Raw genomic sequence first — 21550 nt, 5'->3', positions numbered from 1 at the left:
TTTACGGAAATAATCACACATTTTCGAAAACTTTCGAAGACACTTGCATATTTTCAGGCATTTTCGTAGGGTTAATCGAGGTTGATTGGACAACACTGTCGCATTTGCCGTTATCTACCGGAGCTGAGCCCATTATATAGCTATACGAGTGCTACTGTCCATTGTTTTACCACATCATCTCAGTTCAGTTATAAACACAACGTAGACCGATTTATATCACGAGACCTAAACCTACCTAAATAAAATATAAAGTGTTCTCTCTCTCTCTCTCTTCTTGGCGTAACGTCCTCATTGGGACAAAGCCTGCTTCTCAGCTTAGTGTTCTATGAGCACTTCCACAGTTATTAACTGAGAGCTTCCTCTGCCAATGACCATTTTGCATGTGTATATCGTGTGGCAGGCACGAAGATACTCTATGCCCAAGGAAGTCAAGGAAATTTCCTTTACGAAAAGATCGTGGACCGACCGGGAATCGAACCCGTCACCCTCAGCATGTAAGTCGGCCATTTTGGCGGCCATTTTGGGCTTCGAACAAGTCTGTCCTTAAACCAGATCGGTATTGATTGGAAAACGCCAAAGGGGAGGATACACATAATACACTTAGTAAATCGTATAATGCGAAACCATAAAGGTGAAAATTTAAAGTTATTAACAATATCTTTATAATTCCGCTCTTATTTATTAGCCACAAGTTTGAGACTAAAGAAGAGCGGCTGATTGTCTCGGAGAAACATAAGGTCCACTGCACCATTGCTCCGGTAAGTGCAAAATACTGTGGAGGGCGCCCTGGTACTCCCTGATAGCCGCATCATGCTTGAATTAGGGATCACCTGTTTAGTGGACTCTTACCATCGGAACAGGCGGTCCGTAGTGCTAATCTTAGCTAATCGAACTAACCGCTACCGACACTACACAGCTATCTAGGCTTATCGGGAAAAGAAGTTAATATTGATGATATGGGCCCAAAAAGCCACAATTAAGCGACACAAATCTCAAAAGCTACATACACTTCGCATGATTTTGAGATAACCATCTTTAGACGAATTTACTTTTAGAATTACGAATTTAGATCATTTACTTCTTATCTAGAAATTTGATGATGGGAAATTCGAAAAGACGCAAACTTTCGTTATCGATATTCTCAAGTTGTTGTAAGTAAATCTATCAAATCCGTTCCATTTGTTCAAAGATCGATGATCGAACAATAAGTGGAGGTTCCGTCTAGGTATCCGCAGTCCTAATATTTTGTTTAGGTTAATTTCAAGTTACGCTAGTACTTCACTCGTGTAATCAATCATATCTTACAAACTTCCAGCTGTGCATAAAAATACGTATTTTTTTCCGTCATGATTTGTATCTGCAAAATCTTGAGGTAGTATGAACCAGTTGATTGCTTAGGTCCAACAAACAAGATATCGATATTTCACGCCTAAATCCCACCCGGAGACCTTCATCGAAACTCATTAGCAAATGCGGAAGACCCCCTGCTAGTTGTGGATCGTAATCTAACCACACTAATAGCCCTCCGTACACAACTCTTTTTCTTCCGCCTCATCGGAACAAGGGTGCTACCTACTAAGTGAAAAATTACGCGCCTACTACAACAACAACGGAGTGTGGCGCGAATGTTTTCATCTTCCAAACAAAGCATCCTTCGCTTTGTTGTTGCTCGATCCCTGCCTGATGCCAAGCAGCCAGCGATGGACGCCGCGCCGTGGGTAAATGGTTAATAATGACAGACATGTCATCGCGTATTAATCGCACGGAGTTTGCTGCGCCATTGAAGCGATTCTGTTTTTTACTTGTCCCCTCCGAACAATGCGGAGAGGTGCCGTTAATTAATAAAGTTTCGCACTTTATTGAAAAGTTTTCCTGTCAGCAGCGCGCGGTCTGTCGGTCGGATCGGAAGTCTGATGGAAGCGCGCTCTTGTGATGCTTTGATGATTAACATTGTTTGCAAACACAAAAAAAAACTGCTTCCAATCATGTTAAGTCAGTGTCTTCAAACACCCTTCGTACGAAGCTCATCAAGGACAATATGGAAATGGAAAAAAAGCGAGACGCATTCCAGCCATGATTCGATTTTTAGATTAACTGAAATATTCACGATTAGGCACGTACCGGTTTACAATAAAAACTGCTTCTTTATCGACTTCCCTGCGCAGAAGATTCAGATGACTACTTCGATCCAAAAGAAAAAAAAAAACAGATGCCAAACAGTAGACACCTTACATAAATTAACAACGCCGATTAATGGAATTTGATAACAAAAAGGCGACGGTCTAGTAGGCCAACAAGGTGGTGCTATCCTTGGCGCTATCTAATTACAAACACGGAAGATAGACTTCGCGCCACCGGGCGGCGGCAGTTTGTCAAAAAGTCAAACCCCCTCGTTCCCCGAAATCCAATTTGTTTCCAAAGTTTCCAGACCCCGTCTAAAAGTCGCGAAACGGAGCGAAAAAGAAAGAAGCCTTTCCGAACTTGGGTCTGTCCCCACCCCACGGAATCACTGTTATTATTAAAAAATGTGGTTCCTTCGGATGCGAGATTATGGTGGGGTGGAGTGAGGAAAAAAAATATTGGTTTATCGAATCTCAACTCTTCTAAATTAGCGGGCAGCTGGAGTTGGAAATGATAGGTTCGCCCGAGCGGATCCTAACCGGACTCGCGCTCAAGCTGGGGGCTCTCGGCTGGAGAAAGACCTAATCAAACGGTATGGCCTAATGCTTCTAGAGCATTATGGTAAACGCTAAATTATAGGGTTGGAATTCTGGCCCCGTTGATGGGTTTGTGCCTTCCGAGAGTGAGTGGTTCTTAAGTTTAGAAACACACTGTCTGTGTTTGGAGAACAAACACGAAGCAAATTGACGTGTTCTGGGCACCGTCATCATCATCATCATCAACAACATTCAACATCACAATCATAGTGTGCCATGCGGAGCTGTTTACTTAGATCAAAAGTTTCGTTTTGGTAACCATTTGGGACTGGTGTTCCGGCCTACTGCGTTATGCAATGCATGCTAAAAAAACAGTTTGTTAACAACCGGAGCACGTGTTTTGCGGCTTTATTACATCATGATGGGCTTGTTTTGTAAAGTGAACCGAAACAATTAATCACATCGTTGTTACCGAGTGACGGAGGAAAAGGAGGTCTGAGTTTGACCAGTGCGGGCTGATTGAATCATCAAAAAGCGATAAACCTTTGCCGTAGTTAACTTTTTTGATAGCACCGTATTTACTATGTTGCCAGGAAGTCAACAAAAACCAGCATCCCTTAGGTTTGTTTTGGGTGGACCAGACCTGCCAGACAATATTCTACATTTAGGATGAGAGATGAACGCCTGCATTACCCTTTTCGTGGTTTTTTGATAATGACTATCATTTGTGAACCCTTTTTATTTGATTTGGATGTTATTTGCAAACATTTCCGAGTAATGGTTTTGTTATATCATAAGGATGTGTTCCGTGAAATGAGGAATTCAGTAGTTCTGGGCTATAATTACACGTATCATCGGTGTTTGTCTATCTATGTATCTATCTATCTATCTATCTATCTATCTATCATTTGTGAAACAGGTTCAACGTTTTTAAGACCAATGCAGACTAGTAGGCGAGTATAAATCCTAGCTCCTTTTTATTTCCTTCAGCCTTGATATTTCGATTATTTTTTTGCAAATCAGACGGATCGATTTTTAAAGTGTGATAAGGGATATACATGGTAAAAAAGCGCGTTCAAAGCTTGATTTTTGAACGGTAAACTTTACTTGATTACTGGTATTTATTTTGATAGACACTCACGTATTATCTGTACGAGTATCGAAGAATTATTCTCAATTCGTTTTATTTTTATCAGGAAATAACTATTTAATTTTTGGAGGATAATTCGTTTAACGCACTTTTTTCGTTTTTCCCATAATTGTTATTGGAAAATTACTTCACAATTTTTCTATCAATATGCATATCTACAAGTACTATTACTAGTGATTCTTTCCGTGTTTAAGAGTAATAAGTGTGACTCCTACCGCTAGGTGTCGTGACTAAGAGCATGAAATTTTCATCAGTTTCTGATTCCGAAGAAGACCTACCTTATATCTGCTAAGTGTTTCGCTGGATTGTTTATTATTTGCCAAGTCAACGCATTTTAGGTGGGTATTCTCGACAGTTTTGTTTTCTTCGTCATAATTCCGTTCGGTAGGAAAAGCTTGTAACCGTTCGTCGAATTTGCTTGAGAGACTGTAAAACGCGATGGCTTTTGCGCCACTCTCGCGAACGAGAGACCACCGGTTCAATTTAGGTTTGCCCGACTAATTAGACTACTCTACTCTCAAGGGCTCCTTCGAACGGCCACTACCCAGCTAACACAAAATCTTATATGATGTTGAATAGGATGTTAAAGTGGAGGCCGTATGTGTACATGCTCCCATTTACCCGCGTGTAAAGTGTACGTATATCGCCTCCACTTTGGCATCCTATGCAATATCATATACGATCGTGTGTTTACTGGGTAGCTTGTACAAAAACCCAAAACGCACTGAATCTGATACACAAAAATGGACGAACTGAATCAATAACGAAAATTTACACCAAAAGAGACTAAAAGCAAAATAAACAACAACAAGCAAACAAGTAAAATTCACTGAAGCGAATTTATTTAAACGATATCTTAAGAAACAAACAAAAAAAAAACAATAGAAACAAGTAAAACAAAGCAATTGACTTCATTTGAATGTATATTGTCTTTCACAAAAAGAGCTTCAAAATGAGTTGTGTATGTGTGTGTATTATATGTGTGTGTGATCATGGCCATCAATAACGTACCTGCGCAGGTTTTTGGTCGTTGACGATGCTCTCTTCGTGGCCAATCGTCGACGACGGTGGGCTCTTCCGATTGTTCGCCGAATTAACGATGCGGAGGGGGTGTCGGCGGTCCGGTACTCTGCCCGATCATGCGTAACCGCACGCAGGTAGGCCGGAAGTTCTCCCTTTACTCCGTTTGGCTGCCAGTAATTGACGGGGAGGAAGAGCACCAGTACAGCACTGAATATGGCTTAAAGCCCGAAATAAAAAGCGCCTCTTGGACGCTGAGATCCAGAGACGAAGCACACAATTAAAACAATATACACTAAACACAAATTCGAATTGAATAATTACCTTTTGTTCAACAAATTAACGCACAGGGAACAGAGTGTCGGCCCCTGGCGACAAAATCCAAAATTTAGTTCACCAAACAACGAAAAACAAAGGCAAATAACATTAAATTCACTTCAAACGACGCTAAATGAACTACATTATTACAGAACACTACACACCTTTACAAACTAAAAACTGGCAGAAGATCGTCGGAGCTCACTTCTGTTCACCAGCCGACTCTAACTTAAAGTGATGGAGTCAAGTCGATTTCTCTAGTCAAGTAAATTTCCTGCTATTGAAGCAGTCGTCTATTCAATATACAAACTATTATATACAAGTGCGCCAAATTCAAATTGCACATGGTCGTAAAAACTATTTAGCGCCATCGAAAAAGTCCTATAAGATACGTAACATGAATCGTCATTAGCTTAGCTTAGACACAAACCTTACATGAAACGGATAATCTCTATCATAGGAAACGGTTCAAACTCAAAGATAAATTCAACGAATCTAATTTAAATAAGATTTTACTTAAAAAAGATAAAAACATCAAAAACTACAAATTAACGAAAACAGTAATAATTTAATTAAACGAACTTTGAATTAAATAACTAAAATATTTAAAAAAAACGTATTTATCCAAATTTATTAAACTGAATTCAAACTTTATTTTACTTAAACAGAATAAAAACGTCAAAACGTTACAAGCTTTAAGGCTTGCTTTGAAATAAACTGGTTTTAGAATACACCCCATGACGATATAACAAATGTTTTCCGTTTTATTTTCCCATTAATTTATTTTTGAGTTGTCGCATAGCAATATACTGGGTAAAATATTGTATATGGAAAGCCATAATTTTATTGGTTTCAGAGAGCGAGCAACGGCGCTTAAAACTAAGCTTTCGATCCAGTACATAAGAGGAAAATTCCTATATCCCATCCCTGGAAGAAAAGATCCAATGGAGTGACATAAACTTTCTTGCCAACGTCACTCTTACATTCACATCTACGTATACGGAGCAGCTGACGAGATGTTACTGTTCTATGGTATTGCTCAATTGTATTTAATGACACTACACAGTATGCCACAGTATGCGTAACGGCTGTGTTATTGTAGACTAGGCTAGACAATACTAGACTAGATGAACGTTCCATCCATAAAACGCACGAGCTGAAAATGCTACTAGGGTAAGAAATCAAACTTTGAACTGGTCAAATTGTAATCTTAATTTGAACCATTTCAAAATTCATTAAAACGACGTACTTTTTAAACAAATATTTTCCCGAAAAGTATGTTAAACAGCTTTCAGTAATATAACCTAATAACATGGACTTTAAAAGCATTGAAAAAAGCGTTTTTGTCATGGAAAACAGCCCGAGCAAAGTCCGACAACAAAATTATAGCAAATTGAAAACATGATTTGTATTCAGCAACAAATTGATATCACATTATGATATCAGTTTATCTTTAACTAATTTGATTTCAAGTTTTGTTTTCGGTTTGCTGTTATTTTAAATTAATGTAAATATTTTGTGTTAGAATAGTTTTAAATCTTTTAGTGAACTATGTAAAGGATATATCATTAGTGCAATGGTATTATTGCATTTGTAATTTGATATCAACCGAAAAACTCTACATTTGACGATTTTTCGTTTTTCTTGCGCTGATAACAAAAACAGTTATCAATTTGCTATCATCGATAGCAGGAATTGTTTTCAATTTGCTGTCACAGGAACATTTTGCTGCTCTCATTTTTGATGTTTTAACCGTTAAAACGACCAAAACGACAACAACCTGAGTTATCAAAATTTGCAATATCACAACATCAAAATTAGTTTTCAATTTGCTATCAGACTTTGCTCGGGTAGGCAATGAGCCATTTTACGAGTGACAACAATGTTGATGATGATATTGATTTTCACGGGTTATTGGACACTACCTCCTGTCAAAATTCATTCATAAAATCGGCTCGTAAAATGGACTATTGAAAAATCATTGTGATTTCACCCATTTCCCCCCAGAGAAAGCACATTTTCGGTGCACTCGTACAGCTCATGTATTGTATCACACGCAATGTGTGAACACGTCAAATGAAAGCTTATTTATCGTAGAATCGACCAACCGAATATTATTCCGCATTATTTGTCATAAAATTATCAAATTTGAGTAATTCTTACTTGGAGAATGTTATCTTAAGTTGAACCATTTGTAAATATGAACTAGTAAACGGGGGTGAGCTTCCAGTGTTGGCCTGCAGACTGCGCTAGTGGTTGTTTTGTTTACTCTTGAGGGATGAAAAATTCCAAATTTAGTTTCCAAGTTCCTGAAGAGTTTAGAACATTCTTAGTTGAAATTCCACTGCCTAATGAAAAATAGTTATGGGAATTAGCAGATCCTTGTGTTTTTCTATTGTTCAGCACGAAATTGGCTGTTGTGGGAGATGCCCAAGCTGCTGCCGCCAGTAGTTCAAATTAAGATTAAAATTGGTTCAAATTAAGATTAAAATCATTGCTGACGAATACATAATGCAATTTTTCAATGAAATTCGGTGCAAATACAAACTTTTTACCACTTAACAGAAAGCTCATACCCGTGGATTTCATGTACATACGTTTTTGCCGTAGTAAATTATTTCTATGTGGGAGTAAGTATCACTCAGAATTTGCGCTACTTCAGAAAGCCGCAATTTGGTTCAACTTTTGATTACCTACGCTAATTGTTTGTTCATTCGTAACATTGAGTAGAGTTTACAGCTTTGTGCGTTTTGTTTATGACAAGATCTGTGCTCTTGAAAATGGCAAAATTGAGTAGAAAATGCAGTAGAAAGAAGGAACTGGCGCTACTAGGAATGTTAATGTTACTCCGTTGAAGTTGTTTTTTCTGTGAATTGGGTTGAATTTATATTTTGTAAATAGCTTCTAATAAACACTGTGGTCTTAAAAAAACATGTAGAGTAGAAATTTCAGGAATAAAAATATGAGGAACTATTTACTTCTACATTTTCTCCTTTAGGAAGCACACTTTGGCTAGGGCTCTGTCAAAGATTATCCTTAAAGTTTCATCTACAACTTCTGTTGAAAAATTTTTGCTCTTTCAGAGATTCATCCAGCAATGTTTTAAAAAATTATCATTTTTTGAGTTAAAACTTTACATTTTAACATGGATTAAATTGAAAACTCTTCTGGGAATTCAACCAAAACTGTACTCAGGAATCCTATCAGTGTTGCCATCAGGGTTCATCAGAAATTCTTGCAAATCTACCTATATTTTTTTTTTTGAAAATTCTTCTATAAGTTTCGTTACAGATTTCTTCCTGAAATTTGACCCAAAGATTCTAAAAAAAATTTTGTTCAAAAGGGACTTCTCTAGGACTTTCATCAGACATTTCTCAAGACATGGGACTTTTGCCAAATGTATCAGTCTCGTAAGGGATCAAACAAAAAACATAGTGTTCCACTAAGAATGGCATACCTCCAAATTCAACTTTTTTTTGGCAATAGTCTAAATTCTTGTTTTAGCTCGGCTTGAAACTCTCACTTAAATTGTTTCAAAAGCAATATATCTACAACTTTGACGGAAATTCCGTAAGCTATGCCGATTGGATCTATCTAATAACATTCATAAAGTTCTTCTGAAAAAGCTTCCGAAATCCGAAAACTTCGATATTTTCATACACACTCAGTTCTATTCACCGAGCTCAGCTATGTGGATCTCGGTTTCTGAATTTTAACTGAGGTTCAGCTATCAAACTAGTACATTACTTGGCAACGAGTCGTGTAATACTGATTCTCGGCATTTATTGGCCGAGATCTCATGAATTCATTTAGCTGACGTCTCGGCTGTGCAAATCTCGGCATACGTAAACCGAGATATTATTTTTTTCAGATTTCGAGGCTTTAACAAAAAAAAAAACTCATATACAAAGGTAGATGATAATGAAACTGCCCCTGCTCCTTCAGCACTATGAAAATCTTTTTCGGCGATGTTCAAGAAATATTACAGTCGCTGTTTACAATTAATCAATTTTTAGCTTTCTTTCATATATAAAAAAACTTTTACATTTATCCCCTTAAGTTTCTTAACACCCCATTTTCATATTTTCAAAAAAAAAATGCACATTTTGTTAAATATCTTCAATTTCTCCAAAAAGTCGCAATGTTTTGTAATTTTGTAGCAGGCAGCAAGACAATGATCGGACTGTTTTTCCTGAAAGTTTAAGGAAGTAGAACCCATGAAATAATGGGGACCTAACACCCTATTTTACGGTAACTTTTGAACCAGCTGATCGATTTTCCGATAAAATATAAAACCAGTGTACCCCTTTGTCCCGAGGCCATAAAAACGTGAAAAAAGTAAAATAATTACATATTTTTTGCGTCTAGACACTACTTGGCCCTTTCAACGTATTTTTCCTTAACACCACAATATAAAAACAATAAAAAAAGAAATTTTAAATCGGTCAACTGGTTCAAAAGTTAGGATTTTATGAAAATTTAGTTTTTAAAAACCTTGATTTTTAGGACCACCCTATCTGAAAATGGTTCACCCTAATGATGAAATACAAAAAAAACGGGTCTAATTATTTTCGATGAACTACAAACCCACCACAACAATTGGAGTTTGCACTACATCGTTATTTCTTTGGAATGGGTGTATGTACGTTCTGCAATCGATTTTGACACTGTATTATGCCTCTCAATAAAAATCAGAATATTACGATTATCAGCCTCTGGCTTCTGATATAAGCGCGACAGTCACTTATCATAACAGCGTCACCAGATTTAAAAGTATTTTATTTCATTATATGAGGTTTGACAGCAAGAACACTCATTCCACTGAACCCCTTTTGCCGTTATTCACAAATACATTCAAAAACATCTGTCATTTTGCGAAACCAACGTGCTTTTGTTTTTGGCGGGAACACTTTTTCTTTTGTTTTGCCTTGCGAGTGTCACTGCGACTGTATGCCTTGCGAGCGTACGACCGCCGCACGACTTTAATAAAAGCTAAGCGCGACAATAAAATTTCAACTTAACAGATTAAGATTTTTATGCAATATCATAATTTATATTTTAATTAACTTATTTTGGTATCATAATGGCCAATTTTTCCGAACTGGTTCATTATATTATACAACTGAAAAGAGTTGCATAATGAAAAATAGTTATATAATGTTCATAATGCAACTCATTTGGGTTGCATTATGAACATTATGTAATTCAATAATGATAAAATCATTGCATAAAATTTTGTATGGAATTCGTTGTAAAACTCGATTTTTTTTAGCACTCTTCGTATTTATCCAACTCGGCATCCATAAGGATATCCATAAGGAATTGTTATGAAAACTGAATGTACCGTGATTTCGGGAGAAATTGTACAGTTATATCGATGCATATTACAGTCTTTCAGTGTTATATATAACTTGTTCCCAAATAATGTGTTCAGCGATTGTGAAAGGAATCTTTCGTTGTTATAGTGGTATCGGATACGTAATGAGCTTTCGAAACAAAGTTTATAGTTCCACATTTATCACTAAAACCGATTTTGCCTTCAAAATAAGCATTAACATCAACAGTTATGCAGAAGAGTGTTTGTTTTTCGGAAATAATCACACATTTTCGAAAACTTTCGAAGACACTTGCATATTTTCAAGCATTTTCGTAGGGTTAATCGAGGTTGATTGGACAACACTGTCGCATTTGCCGCATTTGTCGACCGCATTTGTCGACCGGAGCTGAGCCCATTATATAGCTATACGAGTGCTACTGTCCATTGTTTTACCACATCATCTCAGTTCAGTTATAAACACAACGTAGACCGATTTATATCACGAGACCTAAACCTACCTAAATAAAATATAAAGTGTTCATGTGTGCCTAATTTGTCTTGTGAAATGTCGCCTCTAAAAACCTGCTAGTTCAGCCACTAGCACGAACTGAGGCTAATCAAAGCTTCAAACTTAAATAATAAAACAATTAGTAAACTTGTAAGAGTTCTGCTTCCAACGTTCTAGAATGTTGGATTCCAATGGAAAAAATATGCCCAGCTCTTACCCTTTCGATGACTGATCAATTTCACCTCGAAATTAAAATTACTGATTTCTTATTTCAAATATTATTTTATTACATTTGAATGATTTGCTGTAAAAGTTTCAAAATCGTTAACAGACAAAATCCATGGACGTCCTTATTTTAAAGCTAGTATCGAAAACTGTTCAAAAATTTAACGCCAAAATCTGTGACAAGTGATCATTTTCACCCGAAATCACGGAACCTAATATTTTATTTCCTGGGATAGTAGGTTTGGTCCTCTAGTATCAGAATCTTTGCGGTTTAAAATATTTCAGCTTGAGATTTTTATATTTTATTTTTTACCAAATATCGAAAAAGGCCATTGTTGCCACGCGATATTATTAATTTCAATCATCAATTAACGAAACCGAAGTGTATCGTATAATTTGTCCAAATTTCTACTACTACCATAAATGGACCTGTCTGGGGTCGCCAGAACAATCTGGAAAGCAGTCATAAAATAATAAAAGCAAAACCTTTTCAGGCAGCGGTACGCATAGCGGCAGATAAGCAACGTTATCTGAAGCCTTTGGGTAGAGAGAAAGGACAAAAGGAAATAGGACTAGGTAAAATTAGCATGTGCAGGCAGCTTCGTTAAGAAGTAACCAAAACAAAAATATGATTCATTTCTTCTCAGGTACATTTGTCAGTTAAGTTTGGCCGTATAAATATAAGCTCATAGTTAGAAATAAAGTTAGTGTGCTCCCTAAGGTCGACCGTTTCACTTCAGAAAGAAAGTCCTAGTGTCACTTTGGTAACTCGAAGATTCCCTCCAGAATCACTAGACCTTCGCCTAAGAAAGGTTTCTAGCTCTGGACTTAGAAAAATCGAGATTGCGAAAGCGGCAACTATACTCAGAACCAGGTAAAGAGAATTGAGTTAATGATTGTTCTTTAAGTATTTCTCATCTGTCAGTTTATCAGCCCTTCGCTTGAGAGAGGTGTCTGACCTGGTGGATCGGGCCGAAATACTAAGCTCAAGATACAACTCATTCCCTTTGCTTTGCGACTGAGTCACGCATCTGTGTGATCTTTGCTGTTTATCACTCGACTGGAGCAAAAGTTTAATTACCGAAACCTTCGCGCGGTAAATTTGCTGAGTCGAAGATAACAGCCATTAAAGTTCAATTTCATCCCATGTAAAATGTATGGAAAAAGCCGAAGATGAAATATTCTAAATCGCGTATATTCTGAATCTACAGCCCTAGTATACGGTTTTAGCGAATAGAATTACTGACTTGACTGAAATCACTTCTGCGTCTCCACGACTGTCGTGGGAAGGAGTTTTTGTTAGAGCGGAGGGAAAAATGAAATTATCTGCCATCCAACCTGTAACCTATTTATGGACCTTTTATTTTCAAAAAATCACTGCTAAAAACATAAGCCAAATTTTCTGAATTTTCTGATGAAAATATAAAACCAGGGTATCCCTTTGGTCCTGAAAGAATGAAAAACTGAAAAATATATTATATTTGCAAATTTTTTGCAACTAAACACAGTTTGTTCCTCTCAGTGCATTTTTCCTGAAAACTAGAATCAAATAGCTTTCAAAAAAATAGGTTTAAATTCGGTCGGCTGGTTGAAATGTTATATTTTGTTTCGATGAACTACACACCCACCAAGTTTCACGACAATCAGAGTTGCACTATATCATCAACTATTTCTATGAAATGGCTATATATATAACTTCATGCTCCAGAGTTTTCGAAATTTTTCGCTTATCTTTATCAGCCCAAAAATCGCCTTGTACATTCTGACTTAACGCCGACCATATATAGTATTAAATATTCCAATAACATGGAACGAGCTCACCGATAAATACCATTCAAGAGTCCAGTGATCGACGCGCACAAAAGCAGTGTTTTCCATAAACTTGATTCCCCACCGCAAATCACACTGTATTCTACAAATCGGATTAGTGGTTCGGAGTGAAAAAGATTGCTGGGTCGATGCGTAAATCTTGTATAAGGTACAAATATTCACAAACCTATGTGCTTTGGTAACAAACGGAAGGAAAAGTAATGTACATATATATAATAAGACTGTACCACCTATGAATTTGTGCGTTCTGCTCATATCCAATACCAAATTCATTTTGAGAATGTAAAGTTATAGATCAATAAAAATGTTTCACAGATTTTAATTTCTTATGACAAATAGACTACATAGACTAAACAAACATTATTCTCTACTCGTTTCAGATCCAACTAGCTTCATATCTTCCTAAAGGTCACTTCTCAGCACCGCAAACAGCACATCCTGCAAACTTTCCCAGTGATCTCGGAATCAACAAGCAACCCAGAAAGGTAAGCCACCGAACGGTACTCCACCGGAGATAACTCACCTAGATTGCGTAAGCTTTCCCCATTTCCCCCCACGAACTCGGTTCAGAACTGGCTGACAGCAGAAATCTGTTTTCCACGTTCCCGGGGTCGGAACCGAGAAAAAATTAAACCGATAAACTTCACCGATTAAATTACACAATTTATTATCGGAGTATTTACCTTGGTGTGTTGTAGCCGCCGCATGCAACCGTCCGTGAAAAAACGATGCAATTCTAAAAATAGACGGAACAAGCTCGCTCTCTTCCTTTCCGTTCGATTCAAGGGGGAAAGTTTATCTGGTTCAGGGGCCAAACTCATGATTTACCCGCCATGCCAGCAGGCAGGAGAAGCGAACGCAGCAAAGGAAACGTGACTCCCATCTAGTCATCCTCCACGCCATGCTGCTGCAACCAACGGCAACCGTTAGAATCCAAATCCGAGCCTACTACGGCGAGGTGGGTTCTGTAGTGGTACCTTGAACCCTTCCGCAGCTCTTAATATCTCAATTCGGAAAACTAGGCAGACCCGGTTTGGTTAGCTCGTCTGTCATAGTAATTGGAGGTAATTTGTTGCTTCCTGCCCAGGATGTCGGTGGATAACTAATGACTGTCATAAACTATTGCGCGAGCAGAATTAATTTAAATTCGCTCGCAAAACCATCAGCGACGAGCGACGAAACAAAAAAAATCGAATGGAGATGAACCGTGCTTGGCTGGTTTGAGGTTGTGTAACCGCGCCGCAAACATCCCATACATACATATGGTATTAAGAATTAATAAAATCCCGTCGTGATGATAGTAATTTCGTGCTCTAACAGTAATTACCCTTTATCATCATTAAATTCTATTAGATCACAGCAAACCATGCCACGCGGTGGTGAATGGCAACGACAACAACCAACGACGAACAGGAGCAACTCCCGAAGACTCTGGCAGCTCTCTAGCAGCTAGTCTTGTTGATGGGTAGCGAAAAGAGAGGAACACGGGGGATGCCTTCGGGATATCTTTGTAGGGTGCAAGGTGGCGTGCAATCATCTGTTATTATCATTATCGCCACCTTTCCCAGTCAAACCCTGGGTTGGCTGTGACTGCTGTGGTTAAACAAAGGTTGCTGAGATCCCGAGACCTGGCCGTCTGCGATTGTGTTGGTTCTCACATATGCTCGAACGTGGAGAATTACAAACGTAACGATCGGGTTCGAACTCGATCGATCGACCGATCGTCGCTCGCATGTGACATTTCACTCGACCTGGATCGGTGGTGACGGTGATTCGATTAACCATCGATTGATCGAGTTGAACATCCTGTGGGAAAATGACGGAGTTTCTTGATGATCAGCAATCGATCGCAGTACCGTTGACAGGTGCGAAGGTTGTCATTAATTGTTGAGTTGCTTGGATGCCCACGGGGGGAACAAAGGGTTGATTTTTGCAATGTCCAGCGCTGTTATTAAATCATTTGAGATGAAATGATGGTCGTAAAGAAATGAAAATGGTATTTATGATCAACAATGTTGTGAATCATAAAACCATCTGTGCAAAACAACGTTCAACCATCAGAATTTACGGGTTTGATAGTTTTTATGCGTTTAATCATCAATTTGAAATTAGATCAAACCGGAAACGCAAGCACCACTACTGTTGGCCAGGCCGACTGCATGCTCCGGTGCTTTTCGAGGTCAGTTGGAGCTCATTGCTAATGGCTGGTTTAGCGGGAGTTGGATCACGATAGCGCCCGGCACGTACTCGCATGTTAACCCTACTTTTGCTCTACCGTTGATAAAAATCTAACGATAACACAACAGCTTCAAAGTTTTTTTTTCTCTCTCTCTCTCTGAAATAAGTCAAGCCCCGTTGACCTTGCTGTTGTGCATTAGATTTTGCTGCCATTCAAACTTTTCACATGCTGCGCTGAACCGTGTGCAATTCGTGAAGTCGTCTGGCACCCCTGCGAACACAGCAGTCATCCCCCCACAGAGCTTGCTTTGATCGCTAAAAACTTTCTGTAGCGCTCACACACGCACGCATCACGTCGTCTTCACGATAATAAGTGCGCTTTGGGTGAACTTGAACTGCCAAGAGCTCACTCACTCATTAGTTACTCCATCCGCCCCAAAGCGCCCGTCAAACTATAACTTTATCTCGGAAGGTGAGGGCGGAAATGCCAACCATGTGGTTGAACGTTCGTTCGTTCGTTCTAACAAAAATATTGCCACTTCCCAGCTACCTACATCAATGATTCCGATCTGCGTTTTGCAGAGCAGAACTAGACAAAGCCTACTACGTACTACACACATGTACGCACGCGATTTGGCAATCAATCCAACCATCAGTAGCTTTGTGGAATCTTAATTCTCTGTTGGGAGGTGCCGTGAGGTTGGTCCTATGGGGATGGCGGGCTATAATGAACAATGGAATATTACATCGCAGAAAACGTTAGTTTTTTTTTTTCACTTGAAATATTAAAACATAGCATTGAATTTCATTAGAAATTATCGAAAAAAAAATAGATGTAATTCTTTGAAATGTCTAGTAACAATTGTAACAAAACAACATTGGATCCCTATAAATACATTGCGCTTCACGTTGGAAACATATTACATATTACAATTTTATTCTTAATGATAAGGCTCTCTTTCCAATGTACATAGAACTTAGGGTGGTCCACATCTAAAAAAAATTGGAAACCAAACTTTTTTAGCGATGTTTTTCTGAATTTGCTTCGGGTGGTTCAAAAAAACCCGGCTTTCAAGCTGTAACTTTTTCAATTTCAATTTTTAATCAAAGTCACCTAAGCATAACTTATAGGGCGTTTGGAAATGCGTCGTTTCGCAGAGATGGTCGTAACTGTCGCGCTTATATTAGGAGCCGGCCGCAGATAATCGCCATACTCGGATTTTTCTTGCGATGCATAATATTAAAATGCGCTTTGGGAAGTTTCCAGAATGGATTGTTTAAGTAAATTTTCATATACCTATAGGATCGCCCACGTCTAAAGTGCCTCGCACATTTCATACGTTTGCGTGTACGTGACAGTAACTTGGCATACTTCCTTGCAGATTTCTCATGAAAAAACTGTGAAAAAAACGCAAACTTTGACGGAATGGACGCTATGTGTTCCAGGGTTGAGTCTGGGTAGTCTATGATTGGATTAACAGTTGAAGTTTAGGCTCTCATGCTCCACCAGCCAGATAACTGGGTTATGCAAACTAAGCATTATTTGTGGCATCACTTTAAGCGGCATGATGAAACTATGTCGAGCACGCTAAGTGTTATTAGACCACTAATGTAGTTGCATGAAGTGGGTGACAAGATACAAAAGTAACATTACAGCGTATTGCAAATTTGAGGCACCCGTTTAACTAAAGCTTGAAATATATAACATATTTTAACGTCGTAATATTATGGTAGTGCATTCAGTTGGTGTTGAATCTCATTCATAAATTAACGGTAATCTGACCTATGCGTCTTACCGGATTGACCTATATCCCTTTTTTCGTACTCTACATACCTTGCTTGCCTTATCTCTTGAAACTTCCTCCAAGAGCTTCCTTAATGGCTGAAACATAAGAAAAACAGTAAAATTGATTGTAACATAAGCATCTGATGTAAATCTATAGTAGGTACTATGTGCAAAGCTTTTAGCGAAACATTCCATTACATTTCATTTTATTGTAGCTGATACACTGTATGATGCAGGAATGGTTTTCACCAAACATCCTATGGTTAGTTTTTGCCCGGCTAGTTACAGGCGTTTTTCGTAAAAAATCATAGTTTATTCAAAAGGCGACTTTACGGGTTGGGACAAATATAAAAAATATTATTTGCCAGCATTCAACAGAAGTAATCTATATATATAAAAATGCAGTGGCATACGTGGGACCGCGCATAACTTGCGAACGGGTGGTCCGATTTAGGTCGTCTTAGTTTTCTTCTGTTAGTTTTCACCCAAGGAAGGTTTATGAAGCCTGAAACATGGGAAAATTGAGAGTTTTTGAAAAACGGGTTTTCATACATTTTGACCGGGGACTTGGGCGCTTGGCTAGGGACTCGAAACGTCAAAAAAACGCAGTAGGCAAGACAAAGTTTGCCGGGTACAGCTAGTAGTTTTATAAAAGAGGCGTTATTTCTGTAACTCAAGAAAATAATAGCTGCAAAGTGCCTATTTTTTCTAGAAAATCATCAATAACTTTTGAAAAGAATGACGTTGCAACATTCTCTGTACACGAAAATGTGCGTAAAGTGGATGACTTTGAAGCTGGAGGAAATCATACAGGAACTTCTAGAAAAACCCCATCAGGAATGCATGGGGGAATCTAAAGAGAAATTCCTTGAAGCCATGCCCGGAGTAATACCTAGAGCAGTATGTACTTGGAAGAATCAATACAGGTATTCTGATGAAATCCATAGAGAAGGTCTTGAAGAAATCGCAGGAGGAATTTCTGGAAGATTTTCAGCAAGAATGCCAGGTTAAATCTCTATAGGAATCAGGCCAAGGAGTTTCTGTAAGATTTCCATGAGGAATTTTTGGAAAAAATCTGAGGAGGAATTCCTGAATGAGTCCCTGGAACAACAACCGAAATAATTTCTTTCGAAAGAATCTTTAGAAAGATTCTTAGCAGAATTTCTGAAGTACCACAGATAAAATTGCTGGAAGAGTCTTAACAAGAATAGCCGGAAGAACTGCAGGAAGCACTATTATATTTCTATTCTATTCTAGTTCTTCCACAGCCAGTACCGGCTGGAAGAACTGCGGGAAGCACTGAAACAAGCTTCAACCAGCGCGCAACAATAATGACAATGTAGGAAACTGCATTTGTTGCGACAATCCACCCAATACGACATAAGTTTGTCCCAACTTGAACAGTATAGGATGAAGATCATTCACTACGAGTTTGGAAATTGTTAAGCCTTCCATTGCGATTTTCGAGCTGTAACTTCGAATCAGTAAACACTGGAACGCTGTTAAATATCTACCATTAAACAATTTCAATTCTGGATTAGTAATAATCGATTACTCACGAGTTGAAAAGTAAAATTCAGCTCCCGTTTTGTCTCCAACAGAAATTTTTGAGATCATGTCATTTTCTGCTACCTGTTGGGATAAAGAGTAATCGCCGCGTCTTTTTTGTTGCTTGCTTTGTGCATCTTTTGTCTGACAATTCTCTTCTCTGGGAGGAAGAAATATTGAAGAATCCCAGGCCACGAGGAGCTTCCGTAACAATTCCATGAAAAATTACTGGAGGAACCCCTGGTCAAACTCTATGAAGGAATTCCTGAAAGAAACATTAACATTGCCATGAAGAATCCCAGCAATAATTTTTGAAGAAATCCCACGAGAAATCTCTAGGGAAATCCCTAGAAGTACTCCTGAAGGTATTAAAGTAAGAATTTCTGAAGGAGTCCTAGGAAAAATTGCTGGTAGAACCACAGTTGCAATTGCTCGAGGGATCTCTGCTGGAATTACTGAATAAAATCCCTGAGGGTGCTCCTGGAGGGGTCAATAATAATCCCAGGAATATTGAATTGAATGATTCCTCCAGGATTGTTTGACGAAATTGCTGGTGGATTTCTTAGAATTCCGTTGGTATCATAGAAAGAACTTCTAGTGAAATCTTAGTGGCAATTGCTGAAGGAGTCTATACTGGAGTTATTAGAGAAATCCTACCAGAATGCCAGGGGAATCCCAAGAACAAATCGACATTTCAAACTTAAAATATAACAGATGGCTGTTTTTTGTGTGGTAGTAAAATTAAGTTTTCTCGATGAAGAAACTGTTCCGGAACATGAAGTAAACACAAAAAGTTGTCTTTTCAAACCATTCTTGATTTCTATTCACTAACTTTTCACAAAACTATCCCGTTTTCTAACAATTAACGTTTTTCGCTATTTTTCCATCCGATTTCACAGTTTTTGACTACCATGGTTCCGTGAGCTTGAGGTGAGAATTTGAGAAAGTTGACAACCGAGAGTAGCACAGACGGTGTAATGAATACAAGTGATGGTGTCGCCATCTGGCTGTCAACGCTGGAAACTAGATGCTATAGAAGTTCTTGCATGCAATTTTCACGGCTGGCGCCAACTGGGAGCAATCAATAAAAATGTAAACAGCAATCATTCTATAGGAGACTGTCAACAGACAAAGTCTATCTCTTTTTCGTTCTTGTCACCGCCTAATAGATCGACATTCCAAACTAAAAATATAACAGATGGAATTTTTTTGTGTGATAGTAAAATCGAATTTTCTCGGTGAAGAAGTTGTTCTGAAACATGAAGTAAACATAAACAGTTGCCTTTTCAAACCACTCTTGATTTCTATCCACTAACTTTACACATAACTATCCCGTTTTCTAACAATAGAAGGATTGCTGTTTACATTTTTATTGATTGCCCCCAGTTGGCGCCAGCCGTAAAAATTGCATGCAAGAACTTCTATAGCATCTAGTTTCCAGCGTTGACAGCCAGATGGCGACACCATCACTTGTATTCAATGCATCGTCTGTGCTACTCTCGGTTGTCAACTTTCTCAAATTCTCACCTCAAGCTCACGGAAGCATGGTAGTCAAGAACTGCCAAATCGTATGGAAAAATCGCGAAAAACGCTTGAAGAATCCCAGCTGTAGTTCATGGAGGAAGGCCATACGCATAACATATCGCTCCAAGTCATATAGAGTTATTATTGTCACGCCAATGCACGCAAAACCGCTTCCACTTTTGTACAGATAAGACACTTTTGCTGTATCTTATACGACGTAGGTTGCCCGTATAAGAGTACGTATAACAATGTCATAAATTGCATAATACGTGTAAATTGATTGTTTGATAGTACGAAAGGTATCCTTTGGTCAGGTTTCAGTTTCATAAGTGACTCCACCTTTTGATCCTGAATAACCACATGCTCATCAAGTGATCACTCAATATTTACTATGAATGCAGGACATGCAAACCGCTCGCTCCAAGTGGGAAGCAAACAATCGATCACCCGCGACAGATGGTCGCTCAATGTTTACTTTTAAAATAAACTCTACTATACATAACAACTGTGAATGAGAGTCAACACCGTTACTTTCACTCACGAACCAAACGAAGTGTGCTTTATATAGTACAATAACAAGGTATTATACTATTTTCTATTTTCTATAAGGCGGCGTCCACAAATTACGTAACGCTATAAGGGGAAGGGGGAGAGTATGGCCGAGCGTTAAGGATTTTCATACAAAAAAGCGTTACAAAAGGGGGGGGGGGTCGAAAATGTCAATTTCAGCGTTACGCAATAAAAAGATGCTGCCAATTAAATTTTCTTTAAATTTTTGTTAAAAAAAACAATAGCATGAAACGAGCTCACCCATTTAAGTGTCTTTCTCCATCTCTCCATCGCCGGTTGTCTCTGGATCTCCCGCTGTAGCACATATACGAAAATGCACACTAACACAACTGATTCGCTGTCCTCCTTCACTCACACTCACATGCGGATCGATGACGAAACGTAGAAAAGGAAAGCATCGGTCAGCGGCATCTGAACAACCAAATATATAAACTTAACTAAATCCCTACTGTCCTTCATGCCCTGTTCATGAGTATTTTTTTATCTGTATTAACGAAATTTTTAGCCCTAGGCTAGTTCATCTCGGGACCCACGCTTTACTTCTCTTCTCGCATTTTGCGAGTTTATCGGGAGTGGGATTCGATCCCAGGTCCTCGGCGTGATGGTCAAGTGTTCTAACCATCACACCAGGTCCGCTTCCCCATGAGTAATTTGAATAAGATTGGTAATGTAAATAGAATTTCAGGTTCTGGTATGCAATTTCAAGATTTTATTGAAGAAATCTCTAGAAAGATATTTATGATGAGTTTTTAGTAAAGGACATTTTTGCAAACTACTTCTTTACAGAAAAACGGTTCATGGATCTTAAGAACGTTGCTCCATATCAGTAAACAATTATCCATTGATTATGACTATAGATCCTAAGGCCTTCTTTCGTGGAAGTTTTTGGAGGACCTAGAACATCTTTGGAAATTTGTTA

At 38.4% G+C, this 21550-nt stretch overlaps 1 long non-coding RNA gene across 1 annotated transcript in view; it reads left to right on the top strand.

Annotated features, from left to right (window-relative positions):
- LOC134288755 (uncharacterized) overlaps nt 1-13736 on the top strand; it is a 282827-nt gene extending 269091 nt beyond the window's left edge. The window contains exon 5 of the long non-coding RNA XR_009998128.1: nt 13406-13736. This is a non-coding gene — a long non-coding RNA (uncharacterized LOC134288755). The remainder of the gene's footprint in view (nt 1-13405) is intronic.
- The last annotated feature ends 7814 nt before the right edge of the window (nt 13737-21550 follow it).

Source organism: Aedes albopictus, chromosome 2 (genome assembly GCF_035046485.1).
Source record: "Aedes albopictus strain Foshan chromosome 2, AalbF5, whole genome shotgun sequence".
NCBI classification, from domain to species: domain Eukaryota; kingdom Metazoa; phylum Arthropoda; class Insecta; order Diptera; family Culicidae; genus Aedes; species Aedes albopictus.
This window is presented reverse-complemented; position numbering and strand designations above follow the sequence as displayed.